Source organism: Myotis davidii, unplaced genomic scaffold (assembly GCF_000327345.1).
Source record: "Myotis davidii unplaced genomic scaffold, ASM32734v1 scaffold1307, whole genome shotgun sequence".
NCBI lineage: Eukaryota > Metazoa > Chordata > Mammalia > Chiroptera > Vespertilionidae > Myotis > Myotis davidii.
This window is the reverse complement of record NW_006298623.1, coordinates 725,722-741,699: the sequence shown is the minus strand read 5'-3', so window position 1 is coordinate 741,699 and position 15,978 is coordinate 725,722. Positions and strand designations below refer to the sequence as shown.

Below are 15,978 nucleotides of genomic sequence, written 5' to 3'. Positions count from 1 at the left end.
TGAGTGCAGCAGCGTTAGCAGGAGCCTCTCCTGCCTCCGCTGCAGGCAGGCGGTAAAAAGTGAGTGGTCCCGGACTGCGAGAGACCCAGACTGTGAGAGGGATGTCTGACTGCTGACTTAGGCCCAATCCCCAGGGGTAGTGGGCCTAAGCTGGCAGGTGGATGTCCCCTAAGGGGTCCTGGACTGCGAGAGGGGGCAGGCCGGGCTGAGGGACCCCCCCACCCCCAACTGCACGAATTTTGTGCACCGGGCCTCTAGTGAGGAATATATTTAAAAAGAGCCACTCCGGAAATCCCTACTGCTGGAGAAAGAGAAAACTGCCCTGGATCCTTTCAGGACTCTTGATCAGCACAAATCAAGTGAGGGAAGAGAGAGAGAAAAATCCCCTGAATCTCTGCAGGATTCATTTATTCAAAAAGGAAATAAGAGAAAAATACTCAACATGCAAAAGTCTTGTGAAGAAGATGAAGGAAAACTACAGAACATGCCTAAGGCTGAGGAAGACTGCCCTTCTGAATCTGCACCCCTGAGGAAGGTGCAAACCCAAAGCAGAAGGAAACTCAGAAGCAGGCTGACTCAACCTGACCAGGGATTTACAGAGGACGCTCCCTCAGGCAGTTGGACCCTGAAGTGTTGGAAAGGCTTTGAGAAGAAATAAGGAGTCGGAAACAAGTTTGTGATGATGCATTCGAAGCAAAGACATTCACGTAGCCATCCTTACCTGCTTTAGGCTTTGAATTCTTTTTTTTTTTTTTTGTCTGATGGTGAAGTCTGGCCTTGCTTTCTCTCTGCTAGCATTTTCTGATGTATCTTTTACATCTGATGGGATGTTGTTTTAGGTAGTTTCTCTCTTACCAGCTTCTTACTAAATTTTTGTATTTTGACCCATTCTCCAGGTCTATTTTTCAATTGGGAAGTTTCCCACATATGCATGAAAATATGTTCATTCCATAGTGTAAAGTAAAACATCACAAAGTTACAAAGCAGCATATTTAGTATCAGCTCACATATGCAGGATAAATCCCAAACTGAGTATGTACGTGTGTGTGTATGCGTACATTCATACATAAAAATCTCAGTTGTGCTTATTTCTGTGTGGTGTGAATTTTCTTTTTGCTTGTATGTACTTTTTAATGAACATGTGCAACAGACAGAATTACATATTTTTAATAAGTAAGAATCAAACAATTTGCAACCAGCTTATAAGGGCAACAGAACACCTAAACTCTTGGTGAAATAAATTTTAAAAGGAAACCTCAAATCACCTCAGCCAGGGGAATAAAACTGACAATTATTACAGATTAAAAAAAAATAGCCACTCTAAGTGGCAGTGGAGGTTAGGAACAAGTTTAGATAGTTTGCAAATAGCTGCAGAGGTTATTCTAATGCAGCCATCTCAGTGGACATCCCCTCCCTCCACCCCCACCCCCATTATCAATCTTCTTGGGGGCCCCAGGGCTTTTTGAGAATCACTGGTGCAAAAAAAAATCAATAGTATTTCTGGCATTTATTGAGTACCTGCTATGTACTAAGCACTTTCAATGATTTATTTCATTAAACCTCTCAGTGTCAGGAGAAAGGAACTTCACAAAAGAGGAAACAGAAGTTCTTTCACTCAACAAATCCTGTACTTATTAAGCATCTACTGTTTTCCAGGCACTTTCCTAGGCTTGGTGATACAGCTATGAACAAAGAAAGAATCTGCTTTCAAAAATTTACAATCTAAGACAGTGGTTCTCAACCTTCCTAATACCACAACCCTTTAATACAGTTCCTCATGTTGTGGTGACCCCCAATTTCATTGTTACAAATCGAACATAATTAAAGCATAGTGATTAATCACAAAAACAATATGTAATTATCTATGTGTTTTCCGATGGTCTTAGGCAATCCCTGTGAAAGGGTCGTTCGACCCCCAAAGGAGTCGCGACCCACAGGTTGAGAACCGCTGATAAGGGCTCAGAAAAGTGAACTCATCCAAAATGCAGACAACATTTGAGACCAGCCTGTGTTCCATGTTCTATATGCCCACTTTCAGAGACTCCTCATCATCACATCCTTTTCTGAACAATCTGGTTTTCTTCAAACCCCAACATCCACAATAGACTGCTGTTCACTTTAAGCAGATGGCATCCAGTAGGTACTGGGCCCTGGACACAGTGAGGAGCACAGCAGACAGGAGCCCTGCCTATGGAGCTTAATCAATCCAATAAACACACAGGAGTATTTAATTGCAAACTGTGTTAATGCAATGAAGAAAACATGCTCACGCATTATGTGAGGGAATAATGAGAAAGAATCACAGGGGCCTACTTTAGACTGGGGGGGAGACCACGGAAGGCCTCTTTGAGCATGCCATTTATACTGAAAAGCTAAAGGATGAGTGAGTTAGGAGGGAAGCAGTATTCCAGATACAGGGAAAAACAAAGGCCTGAGGGCAGGAAAGAGATTTAAGAAGGTGCTGAAAGAAATCAGTGAACAAAAGGGAAACAGGAAGCTGGGTTAAGTAGTTGGGGGCAGATCTGTAGGGCTCTGGAAGCAGCAAGGATGTTGCTTTTTCTCCTAAATGCAGAACTTAAAAAAAAATAACAAAACAAAACAAAGGGAGAGAGGAACATAGATGTGAGATACATCGATTGGTTGCCTCCTGCACACACTTCTATCAGGAATCAAACCCAAAGCCCCTAGGTCCTGGGGCTGACGCTCTAACCATTGAGTCAAACCAGGCAGGGCTACATGCAGAACATCTGACAAGCTATTTACAGAAAGGGTTACAGGGAATCTAGAGTAGAAGCCTCAGGACAAATTGAGTGGTGATTGCAATGATTTCAGTGGTTCTCAACCTTCCTAATGCCACGACCCTTTAATACAGTTCCTCATGTTGTGGTGACCCCCAATTTCATTGTTACAAATCGAACATAATTAACCCCTTCCCCGGCAGAAACGTGTATACTCGTTTTCACAAAATGTTCTTTTTCAGTCGTCGACGAGTATACTAAGAAAATATGGTAAAAAAATATGGTTTATAGGAAGACGAGTTACAAACTGTTTTCATAACCAGCATCAAAAATACTATATAGAACCAAAATAAAAAAATTAGTCTGAAAAAGAAACGTTTTTAACAAAAAAATTGTTGGGGAAGGGGTTAAAGCATAGTGATTAATCACAAAAACAATATGTAATTATATATGTGTTTTCCGATGGTCTTAGGCGACCCCTGTGAAAGGGTCGTTCGACCCCCAAAGGGGTCGCGACCCACAGGTTGAGAACTGCTGATTTAGGTGAAAGGAAATAGTGGCCAGATTAAGATGGCTGCGATTAAGACAGAAAAGGAGTAAATAGGTTGTGGATATTCTTATTGAAGAGGTAGACTGAACAGGACATAGGTAATAGAAAGGAAGGGTGAGTCTGGATGACACCATATGGGTGGGTGGAGGTGCCCTTCCCTGAGAAAGAGAAGAATGGACCAAGAACAGAGATGGGTGAGAGATGGGGATCAGGGATTTTGTTTTGGATTGGTACATCTGAGATACTTATGAGACATCTACTTGGGAAATTAAGGATATACAAGGCTAGTTCAGAGTATAGATCTGGGATAGAGATACCATTGGGAGTGCTCAGCACATGTAAGTCATCCTTTCAGGAGGATGAGATTTCCTGGGGAGTGTGGAGAAGAGACAGTCTATGGCCAAGTTCTGGGAAATTCCAATACTTGAAAGACTTAGGACGATGAAGAGAGAAAATGATCATTCATGTGAGCTCAGAGCCTGGCAGAAAGAAGGCACGCAATGCATGTTTATTATTAACTTAGAAACAAAACTGTACTTTAGTTGCTGTTGAAAAACATTTCCCCAGCTTGGAAGAACATATTCTAGGTTGGAATAGCTGATGTATGAGGTTGAACCATGTTAACTGTTTTCTTTTTTGTTCTTGTTGTTTTTTGTAAGTTAAAAGTAGCCAAAGTTTGGTAATTTCATAAAGTTCAACCTTATAAATACAATTTGAAACAAAATCCATTTATATCATGGGACCGTAAACAGTTCTAACATGTTGCCCTTTCATACTTGAGGAATAATCTTTTGCTAACTTTAGAGGCTTCTTTTGCAAAAGATATTAAAACAAAAGGTGCTGCATACCACTTACCGGGCTAGTTATACCCCGGCAACTAAGCCATCAGTCTGAAAATGCCATTGACAATTTATCACCATGTTCTGACTACCGATAACCTCAATGTTATTCCCTGGTAAATCCTCACATTGAGGAGGGTAAGCATGTGCAGTTTCACACATCTCAACTTTCTGGCTTTTTAAATATCTCTGATTCCCTACTCCTCTCTGCAGGGAGAAAACATTTAAAGGACATTAATAGACATAGTTAAATGCTCTACAATTTAATCTTAGCATGGAGAGACTAGCTTTGAAAAACTATTCTGAAACAGTTTGAGTTACTTTGTATAATCACGGGTCTAGTTCATTTTAGCAAACAGACATACTCCAAAAATTTGTTAATAATTCAATAGCATATTTTAAATTTACCAAGAGCTCATGATTTAAAGCTGGGATTACAAACTCCGATGTCAAATGTGTGAACTGGATCAATGTAATAGAAAGGAATGGGGTCTGTGGCAACTGGTCAGGGTGTTCCTCACCTAAAGAAAACATTTTTTCTTCTAAAACTGCAAAACAATTCTGGTGGGATGAGATGGTGGGAGAATTTCAGCTTGCCAATTTCCATAGAATGGACCATACATTGGTCACTTCTGAAGTAATGAATGAGCTATGTTTAGGCTGGAAACGAATGCAAACCTAGTACTATGTTGGATAACCCACATAACTTCCTATGTCTCACTTTCCTCTTGTATAAAATGGGGATCAAAGTAGTACTTATCTCATCTATATAATAAAAGCCTAAGTGACCATTATGGCGGAACGACCAGTTGCTGTGATGTGCACTGACCAACAGGGGCAGACACTCAACACAGGAGCTGCCCCTCAGTGGCCAGTGCACGCCCACAGGGAGAGCGGCTGCTCAGCCAGAAGCCAGGCTCACAGCTGGTGAGCGCAGCAGCGGTGGCAGGAGCCTCGCTTGCAACAGCGCTAAGGAGCAGCGAGCCGATTGGTAAGGAGCTAGCAGGTGGGCAGTAAGGAGCGATGGATCCCCGATTATGAGAGGGATGTCCAGCTGCCGGCTTAGGCCCGATCCCCCCAATTGGCAGGTGGACATCCCCTGAGGGATCCCGGACTGCAAGAGGGCACAGACTGGGCTGAGGGACACAGCGCCCTCCCACCACCCCCTGAGGGACCGATCCCTCCTCCCCCCCCGCCACGTCATGAATTTTGTGCACCAGGCTTCTAGTAGAATTATTATAAAAACTCAGGGGAGGGTAATGTATGTATGTAAAATACTAGCACAGTGCTAAGGTAACAGCAAAAGACCAGTTTCAAAAACTAGTAGAGTATTCTGGATTTCCATCTGACAACACCCGGTATTTCCTTAGAACTTTTCAGTTTCTCTTCACCTGCTGTTTCCACAGATAGGTAAAGAAGTATCAGGCATATGATTGTAAACCCATTGCTCAACATTGCCTTTCTATTTCATTAATTTCTCAGTGCACTAATCTTGTCCTTATTTTCCCATGCTAAACTGTGCTGCTGAAATAATACGTCTTGTAGAGCTTCCTAAATTCAACCTGGAAAAGAAAAAGCCTACAACATAATGTACACTAGTCATTTCACATGTGCGTCCCTAAAATAGACACATCACTATCAACAACCATTATTTTAGATATCTGGATATATGTGTACTAGAGGCCTGGTGCACTGGTGGAGTCCCTCAGCCTGGCCTGCGGGGATCGGGCTGAAACTGGTCCTCCGACATCCCCCAAGGAGTCCCAGATTGCAAGAGGGCGTAGGCCAGGTCAAGGGACACCGCCAGTGCACAATCGGGGTCAGGGAGGAACATGGGAGGTTGGCCAGCCAGGGAGGGACCGCAGAAGGGCTCCATCTTGCTCAGTCCTGATCTGCCGGACCCCAGTAGCAAGCTAACCTACCAGTTGACTGTCTGCCCCCTGGTGGTCAGTGCACGTCATAGTGAGCGGTTGAGCAGCCTTAGCATATCATTAGCATATTACTCTTTGATTGGTTGAATGGCAGACTGGACAACCGGACACTTAGCATATTGGGGTTTTATTATATAGGATGTGTGTGTGTAATTATACATAGAAACACTTTGGTTTTCTTAATTTCTCAGAAAATAAGTCACCCTGGCTGGGTATTCTACCAATACCTGTGAATTTACTACCTACGCACCTAAATTTATTTCACCATTTGCACAAAACTTAAAGAAAATATGTAATCCACTTTCCTTTTCTTCAGAAAACTAGGAATGAAACTATTTATCCTCTTCCTCACATCTCAATGTCATCAATCTGAGCTTGCTGTTCTTCACGCATCCAACTCATGCCTACTCAGCATAGTCCCAGGGCACGTGAGCACTGGACTTGACTGAGGTATTGAGACATGTATACTTCAGACATCCATGCTTTCTTAATTTCATCCCTCCATTAATATCAAGAGGTTTATACCATTAAATAATTGTTAATTTGTTAAAGTCTTAATTGTTGTTAAACAGGAAAATGAACCGTTTATTAAAAGCAAACAGGCTCTGAATGAGGGCTTACGGGGGTAACGGACAAATAAAGTGAATTTTACAGCATGAAATTTGGCTAGAATGGGAAGCTGATTTCCTGGATTCTAAGGTATATTTTGGTGGGAATTTTGGATCCATTTGATGAGTGAAAGCTTCCTGTTAAAGGTTTTCATTTTCAAGTTATCCTAAAGGGAAGAAAGAAAACATAACTTAAAATATGAGTGCACTATTATATTTAAAGTAAAAGTGGGTTAATGCTTTTGTCAGCCTTATAATCAAATGGTTGTCGTTACTTGTATAAAGATAGCAATTAATTCTAGTTTGTCATACATGGTTAATAATTCCCAGTGATGGATTATTCATTCTAGACTGCTAGCAGAACACAATGTTTTTATAAGGGCAGTAAGGATAATTAATATGTTTTGTGGCAGTTAAGAAGCAGGTGTCTAACCAAAAACTAAAAATTTCCAATTAAGGTGACATAAAAAGAAGGTGATATGAGAGTAATAACAAAAATAAAAAGAGAGGAAATGAGACAATATTTTAACTAAAGTTGACTTCCTTAATCTAGAAGCTGGGTGAGAATTTTTACTAGTGATGTATCATTGTCTCAATAAGCCATTACTTTTATAATCTGAAGCAGATGAATGAATATAATGTGTTTAAGACAAACATTTAAATGCTTCAACTTATTTATAATTAGTACTCTTTTTTAAGGTTTTTAAACTTATTTTTTATTGTAGTAAGAAAACAAAAACTTTTCCATCTTAACCATTTTGAAGTATATACAATCATTTCCTTTTGTACTACAATTATTCATTCTACTCTTATTGCTCAGATTCACAACTTTCTTATTTATTCTTCCTTTGCCCCAACTATCTTAATATAAGACAACTAGAGACCTGGTGCACAAAATTCATGCTCTGGTAGGGTGGGAGAGAGATCCCTCATCTCAGCCTGCACCCCCTTGCAGTCCGGGACCCCTTGGGGATGTCCAACTGCCAGCTGTGGCTGGATGGCATTGTGCTGCTACACGGCCTGCTGCTTGAGCTTTAGCAGCTGCTGCACAAACATGGGCTGGGCCACCACGGTCTGTCCTGTGAACACCATCGAGGGGGTGAGTCAAGTGCGGAGGCAGGCTCACCCTGAGTTCCCTGCACTTCCCTGAGTCACTGAGTTGTGCAGACTGACTGCCTTCTACAGAGAATGGCACTGGGATGGGACCTAAGCCGGCAGTCAGACATCCCTCTCACAGCCCAGGACCTTTCAAAGGGATGTAGCAGTGCGCCAAGTGACAAGCGGCCAGGGAGAAGCCCAAATCGGGCTGGGTGCTGTGCCGCTTGTGCTCATCCCAGCCTGTTGCTCCTGCTGCCGCTGCTTGGTATTACTCACACGGAGTTGAGAGAGGCTCCCGCCGTGGCAGCTGCGCTAGCCTGCCATGAGCACAGTGACCTGTGAGCTGTGGGAATGCAGTGACCACCAGTGGGAAACTTCTGCATTGAGAGTCTGCCCCGGTGGTCAGTGCACATCATAGCGACCGGTCGTTCCAGTCATTGCGTGTAACAGTCACTTAGGCCTTTATTATATAGACTAGAGGCCCGGTGCATGGAAATTCATGCACTGGAGTGGGGGTCCCTCAGCCCGGCCTGCCCCTTCTCACAGTCCAGGAGCCCTCAGGGGCAGGAGGCAACTGGGCGATCAAGGGAAGGCAACGCCCCATCACACCTCTGCTGCTGTGACTGCCGGCAGCGCAAGCCTTGGCCAGTCCTGGTTACCTGAGCCTCAGGCTGGCCCTGGGTGGCTGGGAGGCTGAGGGGACTAGGGGAGGGGGGGGTCTCTGGAGGCAGGCACGTGGAGTGGCCAGGCCCGCCTGGTGTGGGCCCAGCCTTGCCACGCTGCCACCCCAGTGGGACTGAGTGGAGTGGGTACCACCATTTTGTGGCTGTGGGCACTGCCATCTTTGAGGGCAGGGCAGTTAATTAGCATATCCCCTCTTTATTGGCTCTGGGTGCCGCCATCTTTGAGGGCGGGGCAGTCAATTACCATATTCCCTCCTTATTGGCTGTGGGCGCTACCATCTGCGATGGTGTGAGGGTTAATTAGCATATTACATCTTTATTAGATAGGACTAGAGGCCCAGTGCATGAAATTGTGCACCCTCTCGCAATCCTGGACCCCTTGGGGGATGTCCGAAAACTGGCAGGTGGACATCCCTCTTGCAATCTGGAACACTGCATGCACAAGAATCAGGGTTAACCACAAAATGTGCAAGCCAGAGTCCATGCATGTTATCACTGCATCATCCTGTTTTTAGTGTTAGAGTAGCTTTGCCAGGCTTTAATTTTTAAATCTAAGAGACTGTTCCCAATATATAGAGTAGGGTCCCTAGGCCTGGCCGGCGATCAGGGTGGATCTGTGGGGAGACAGGTGGGCGGGGAGCTCGGGGGGCCCCTGCTGGCACCCACCTTGGCTGGTGGCCTGGTGCCACCTGCTGGCCAACCTTGTTCCCCAATCGCCCCACTGCCGGTCACCTCCCTCTCGGTGGGGGGTGGGGAGCAATGCACATCATAGCGACCAGTCATTCCGCCATTCAGTCGATTTGCATATTAGGGTTTTATTATATAGGATAGAAAATATTGGTAATTATGGAGAACCAGCCTTCAAACACAGTAAACATACACACACTTACCTGCGGGTTGATTTCTGACTTGTTTTGTAATCCCTGTGCTGTAGCTAATAAGGAAACAAAAACTGCTGATTCTGTGACTCAAATCTTCCTCAAATCTACAGCATCATTGCTACCATCTTTGGTCACTGTCTTCACCTCTGGTTCTTCTGACACCAAGAGCCATGTTTTTCAGATTGTTTTATGTATTTTAATTCTAAATTACCAGTGTAAAAAGGCTTATAGCTATTAAATTTTTACCAATATAAATTACCTTTTTTGACTAGATTAAAGTTTTTGTCTTCAATATTCTTGTCTTATAAAATACAGCCAACCTATGTTTTTTGAATGATTTTGTCTATTATTGCTTTGCCACCCTTTTACTTTTTTCATTTTGTTATTAGTCTCTTTTACAAGTGAAATAGTTTGCTTTTGTTTTCTACCCAGCATGGCTGTTTCTACCTTCAATAAGGACTAAATTTATTGAAAATTATAACAAATTTGTTTAGCATTTTTGTCATGGTTCTTGTTTACTCTTTTTCTTTTTGTTTTGATTTTAAATATATAGTTTCCTTTTTTCTTAAATATATATTTTCTATGAATGTGAAGAATAATACAACATCTACTGACTCCACAAATTGTAAAATAAGGCATTCAATATGCTTTCTTACACATCATCTGTTTGAAGTAACCTTGGAGTATCTGATCCACAACATTCTTTCTAACGAAGGCATCATACTTTATAAGACTTATTTTAACATATTGTTTTAAAACAAAGTAGCAGAAACTAATTAAATGTCACATAGTTCATTATTTTATAGACCCAATCTTGAATTCTAAGTATGCATTTATTGTTGCTGTTGCTATTGGTGGTGGTGTGTGTCTTCCTTGTATAACTGAGGAAATTGTTCTTTTATTCTCATGCACACTGAGTCATAGCTGAGCTGGATAAGCAGTTTTGAATCATAAACTTATTCCATGGCAATTCTAGATACATTGTTCCATTACCTGCAATCACTAAGTGCTGCAGAAGAGAAGTCTGATGACAAATTGATATTTCCTCTCTATTTTTTTTATCTGTTTGGAGTTGTTTAAACTTTTGAATTTTCCCCCTTGTTTTTAAAATTTAAATAAAACACAACATTAACAAAGTGTGGCTAGAGCTCTTCCTAGAGTGCAATTGCTGGGTCATATGCTGATAATATAGTTAACATTTGAGGACTAGCCAAGTGTATTTCAATGTGGCAGCACCTTTTTACAATCCCCCTGAGAATTTATGAGGGTTCAATTTCCTCTATATCCTCTCTAATACTTGTCATTATCTTTTTAAAATTTTATTTTAGCCATCTAAAGAATGGGAAGAAGTATATCATTGTGATTTTGATTTCCATTTCCCTAGTGATTTATGTTGTTGTGTGTCTTTTCATGTGCTCATTGGGCATTTGTATATTTGTTTGGAAAAAGAAATGTATTCATATCCCTTGCCTATTTTAACTGGCTTTTTATTTTTGAATTAAGAGCTCTTTATGTCCTTTGGATACAAGCCTCTTCCCAAATATTTCATTTGCAAAGGGTTTCTCCCATTCTGTGACGTGTCTTTTCACTTTCCTGATTGTGTCCTTAAAAGACACAACTTTTCAATATGATGAAGTTTAATTTACTTAGAGTTTCTTTTGTCACTTGGGCTTTGGGTGCCATATCTAAGAAACTATAGACCAGTGGTTCTCAACCTGTGGGTCGCTACCCCTTTGGGGGTCGAACGACCCTTTCACAGGGGTTGCCGAAGACCATCGGAAAACACATATATAATTACATATTGTTTTTGTGATTAATCACTATGCTTTAATTATGTTCGATTTGTAACAATGAAATTGGGGGTCACCACAACATGAGGAACTGTATTAAAGGGCCGCGGCATTAGGAAGGTTGAGAATCACTGCTATAGACTAATCTAATGAGACAACAATTTATGCCTGTTTTCTCCTAAGTGTTTCAGAGTTTTAGCTCTTATGGTTAAGGCTGTGATCCATTTTGAGTTACATTTTGTATATGGAGTTAGGTAGGGTCCAATTTCATTATTTTGATGTAAATATCCATTTGACTTAGTATCATTTACTGAAGACTATCCTTTCTCTTGTCAAAAATCAACTGACCATAAATGTAAGGGTGTTTCTGAACTCTCAATTCTATTCCACTGATACATACATATAAGTCTAGGTCCCTTGCATTTCCACATAAGTTTTAAGATCAACTTGTTAATTTTTTGTGAAAGAGATAGCTGATATTTTGATGCATTAAATCTGTAGATTTGGGGAATACTGACATCTTAACAAAATTGCCTTTCAATCCACAAACATGAGCTATCTTTCAATTTATTTGGGTCCTCTTTAATCTCCTTTAGTGATATTCTGTGCACCATTTTGTGTTTTACGTATATAACTCTTGTACTTCCTTTGTTAAATCTATTCCTAAGTACTTCTTTTTGATGCTAGTGTAAAGGAATTATTCTTTATTTCATTGATTCTATATCGTGCAACCTTGAACTTTATTAGTTCTAATAGAATTTTGTACATACAAGATATTTCATCTGTGAGCAGAGATAGATTTATTTCTTTATTTCTAAACGGGATGCTTTTCATGTCTTTTTCTTGCCTAACTACCTTTGGTAGAACCTCTGGTTCAATGTTGAATACAAGATACTAGTATTCTTCTCTTATTCCTGACCTTAAGAGAAACTATTTAGTCTTTCACCATTAAAAATGATTTTAGCACCTGGCCAGCACGGTTCAGTGGTTGAGCATCGACTTATGGACCAGGTCACAGTTCGAGTCCCAGTCACGTCGGGTTGCGGGCTTGATCCCCAGTATGGGGTGTGCAGAAGGCAGCCAATTGATGATTGATGATACTCTCTCATCGTTGATCTCTCTCTCTCTGTCTCTCTCTCTCTCCTCTCTCTCCCCCTTCCTCTTTGAAATCAATAACAATATATTTGAAAAAATAAATAAAATAAAAAATGATGTTAGCTGTGGGTTTTTTTGTAGATGTCCTTTGTTAGACTGAGGAGGTACCTTTGTATTCCTATTTTATTGTTTTCATCATGAAAATGTGTTGGATTTTGTCAAATGTTTTCCTGCAGATATTAAGATGATCATGTGTCTTTTATTCTGTTGATATAGTAGATTGCATTGATATATTTCATGTTAAACTAACCTTGAATTCTTGGAATAAATACCACATCATCATGCTGTATGATTTTTTTTAATTGTTGCCAGATTTGATTTGCTAGTATTCTGTTGAAGATAAATTTAAATCTATATTTAGATTTTCTATTTCTTCTTACGTTGTTTGGTAGTTTTTTTGTAGAAATTTGTCCATTTCATCTAGGTTATCTAATTTGTTACCATATAATTGTTCATAGTATTCCCTAATAATCTTTTATTTTTGTAGGATTAGTGACGTTCCTTCTTTAGTATATTCACTTTTAAATATCATTTTCTTCTAGGTAAAATAAAGTACCCTAACTTCTTTTTTAATTGACCAGCATGGCCTCCTACAATATTAAATAAACTGTTCGATCTTAATTCAATATACTGTTCTGTCGTTTTATTGTGCTTTGCGGGTATTACATTTTTTACAAATTGAAAGTTTGTGAAAACCCTGTGTAGGGCATCTATTGGTCCCATTTTTCTAACAGGCTTAGACAGCAGTTAGCATTTACTAGCAATAGATACTTAAAACTATTTAATTGAGGTGTGTAAATTGTTTCTTAAGACATAATGCTATTGCAGTTAGCATGCTACAGTACAGTGGAAACATAACTTTTATATGCATTGGGAAACTGAAAAATCTGTGTGACTTGCTTATTTGCAATATTTGGTTTATTGTAATGGTCTGGAATCAAACCCGCAATATTTACAAGGTATGTCTATGATTGTATTTTAAAGTCTGGGCTTTACGTTCCCATATATTTAGGTTGTTTGGCTATTACATCAATGTCATTGTCCCTATACAACATTTTGTGAAACTCTTGAAAATTTCCTATGATTAAATGATACCCTTCTCAGTTTTCTAAACATTTATTTTAGGGGTAGGGAATACCTAAATGTAGAGCTTCAAATCTCCATTTGAATTATAAGTTATAGCTCATTTTAAAATAAGTCATAATAAAATAAAATCATAAATTTAATACAACACTATTTAATGAACATCTACCACATGCTAGGTGTTGTGCAAAGCACTTTATGTGAAATCACATTAGTGTATCAACATAAACAGCCTTTGAGTCAACTTACGGATTGCAAAACCAAATTTGAACCCAGTTTTGTCTGATTGCAGAGCCCACATTCTTAACCAGTGGTTGACACATTTATTTTTAAAAGGGCCGGATAGGAAATATTTTAGGCTGTGGGCCATGTGGTCTTTCTCACAATGACTCAATTCCGCTGTTATAGCAAGGAAGCAATTTTAACAGTATGTAAATGATGGGCATAGCTGTGCTCCATTACAATTAGACTTACAAAAAAAGGTAGTGAAGCTGCAAGCTATAGCTTGCCATCCCCTGCTCTTAACCAAGGCACCATGCTGCTCTACTTCTGCTTCTCAAAGCCTTCTCTGATGACAATATATAGCAATTTCTTCTGCTTCTGGACTTCTACTGGGGTAACTGTTGCAATACCAAGTAGCAAAGTACATAACCCTTGTTTTTATATACATGTGTCTTGCAATGTCTTCTTTTGTTAACTATAATGACAAAAGATTATGCCAAGGAATAAGTGATTTCATATACTGGGAGGAACAAAAGTAGATTTAGTTATGAGTACGTGAAGCAAAGAGTTTATTCTTGTATTATTATTTCTTAATCATTGTATTATTTTCCACATGAACAACTATAAACCTACTTTTGTTCCAACCTGTATTTTGTTGTATCTCTTCATAACACTCAACCCCATGCGACAGACTGTTAAGAGTAATTTAGAAATTTATATGTAACTATATCTGGAAAGTTTTGTCCCAAAAAAGCCACTCACCTAAGATCACATGATACAATGTAAAAACTGGACAATAAAGTGTTGATATGGAAATGCAGACAACTGTAATATAGCCAAGATCAAAATCGTTGATTATGAGTTTTTTTAACGTAGAAAAAAATAGGCATTTATTTTTATTTTCTCAGTTTCAATTTTCTCCTCAGACTTTCCTATTTCAAGGAATTATATCATATTATAAACGTAAGTCCAAGATGTGTCATTATAAGAATGAGTCATAATTTAGGTAATAAGCACTGTACAGATGTCAATAATATTTTTTACATTTTAGAAATGAGTTATAACACCATTTGCCAGGATTAAACATTTTTAGAGTGAATTCCTCTCTAAAATGATGGCTTATTTTGTAATGTGTTTTTTTTTTTGGGGGGGGGAGATAAATTTTCTTAAAAAGAATCCTAATATTCAATTGTTCTTTCATTTGCCTTATACCCATGATCTCAAATGCAGTCCACTTGGAGGTTTAAGGCAGATTTATGATAAAATCATCCTTTTAAGAGTTACTGAATATGAAAATACAGGACAAATATTTATGTGGTATGGGCCAGATAATCTTTTAACCAGAGATACCGAGTCTCTGAGGAATGCCTTTGCCTAGAAACTTAAAACTTGGTAGTCACAGAAGTGAAAACTTGGTGTAAGAAGATTGGGGTTTTCTAATCTGGAGATAAAACAAACAGGAGGCTCTGAGTCAGTGACAGAATGAGAAAGAATATAATTTAAAGTTAACAGGGTCTTAATGATTAAAGTAAAGCTGAAACTGTTGATTGGTTTCTCAAAAAACGTTCTCAAACCACTACTCTCTTCTTTTACCCACCACAAGGCCAAAAATCCTTACTATCTCAACATCCCTTGAAGCTAGGGACAGCCACATGCCATGGGCCAGTTGTTCAACAGTGGCTATTTGCTGGAGGTCATTGGGAAAGCTTTTTATTTCCTGATTAAAAGAGAAAGGCTCAATAGGTACACCCATTCCTCATTATTCTGCTCTGAACTGGAATGTCAATTACTTTTGAGCCATATAATGTATATAAAAATTTGCTTTAAGGTAATCTTGGATAAAAAGATTTCTTTCTCCCTCAAAATGTTTAATTTTATATTACCAATTATTAGCTAAATCTGATATTAAAAACATGAATAGTGCCCAGCTGGTGTTGCTCAGTGGTTGAGCGTTGTCCCATGCATCAAGGTAGAATATGGTGCTAAAAGAAGGGTGTGTATTTTAGGACTTTGATATTGTAACTATTACTCTGGTAGAAGTCCCGAGGCAGAAGAAATTGCTATATATTGTCATCAGGGAAGGCTTTGGGAAGTAGAAGTAGAGGTTGCTGGTTCAATTCCTGGTCAGGGCACACGTCAGGGTTGTGGGCTCGATCCCCAATAGGGGACATGCAGAGGGCAGCCAATCGATGTTTCTCTCTTGTCAATGTTTCTCTCTCTCTCTCCCTCTCTCTTCCTCTCTGAAATCAATAAAACATTTTTTAAAAAATGTGAACAGTTACTAGGCCTTTATAATTTTAAATAATTCGTATTCTATTTTTAAAAGAACATATCAGAAACTTTGAAATACAGAAAAAATGTCTTTCTGTCTTAGATTTAGTTAATGTACCTTGTCTTTAA

At 39.6% G+C, this 15,978-nt stretch overlaps 1 protein-coding gene and 1 pseudogene across 3 annotated transcripts in view; one reads left to right on the top strand and one right to left on the bottom strand.

Moving 5' to 3' along the window:
* SERPINI1 (serpin peptidase inhibitor, clade I (neuroserpin), member 1) overlaps positions 1 to 15,978 on the bottom strand; it is a 77,742-nt gene that overhangs the window by 54,421 nt on the left and 7,343 nt on the right. The gene's annotated exons all lie outside the window — the stretch shown is intronic.
* Positions 443 to 730, top strand: LOC107184739 (annotated as a pseudogene).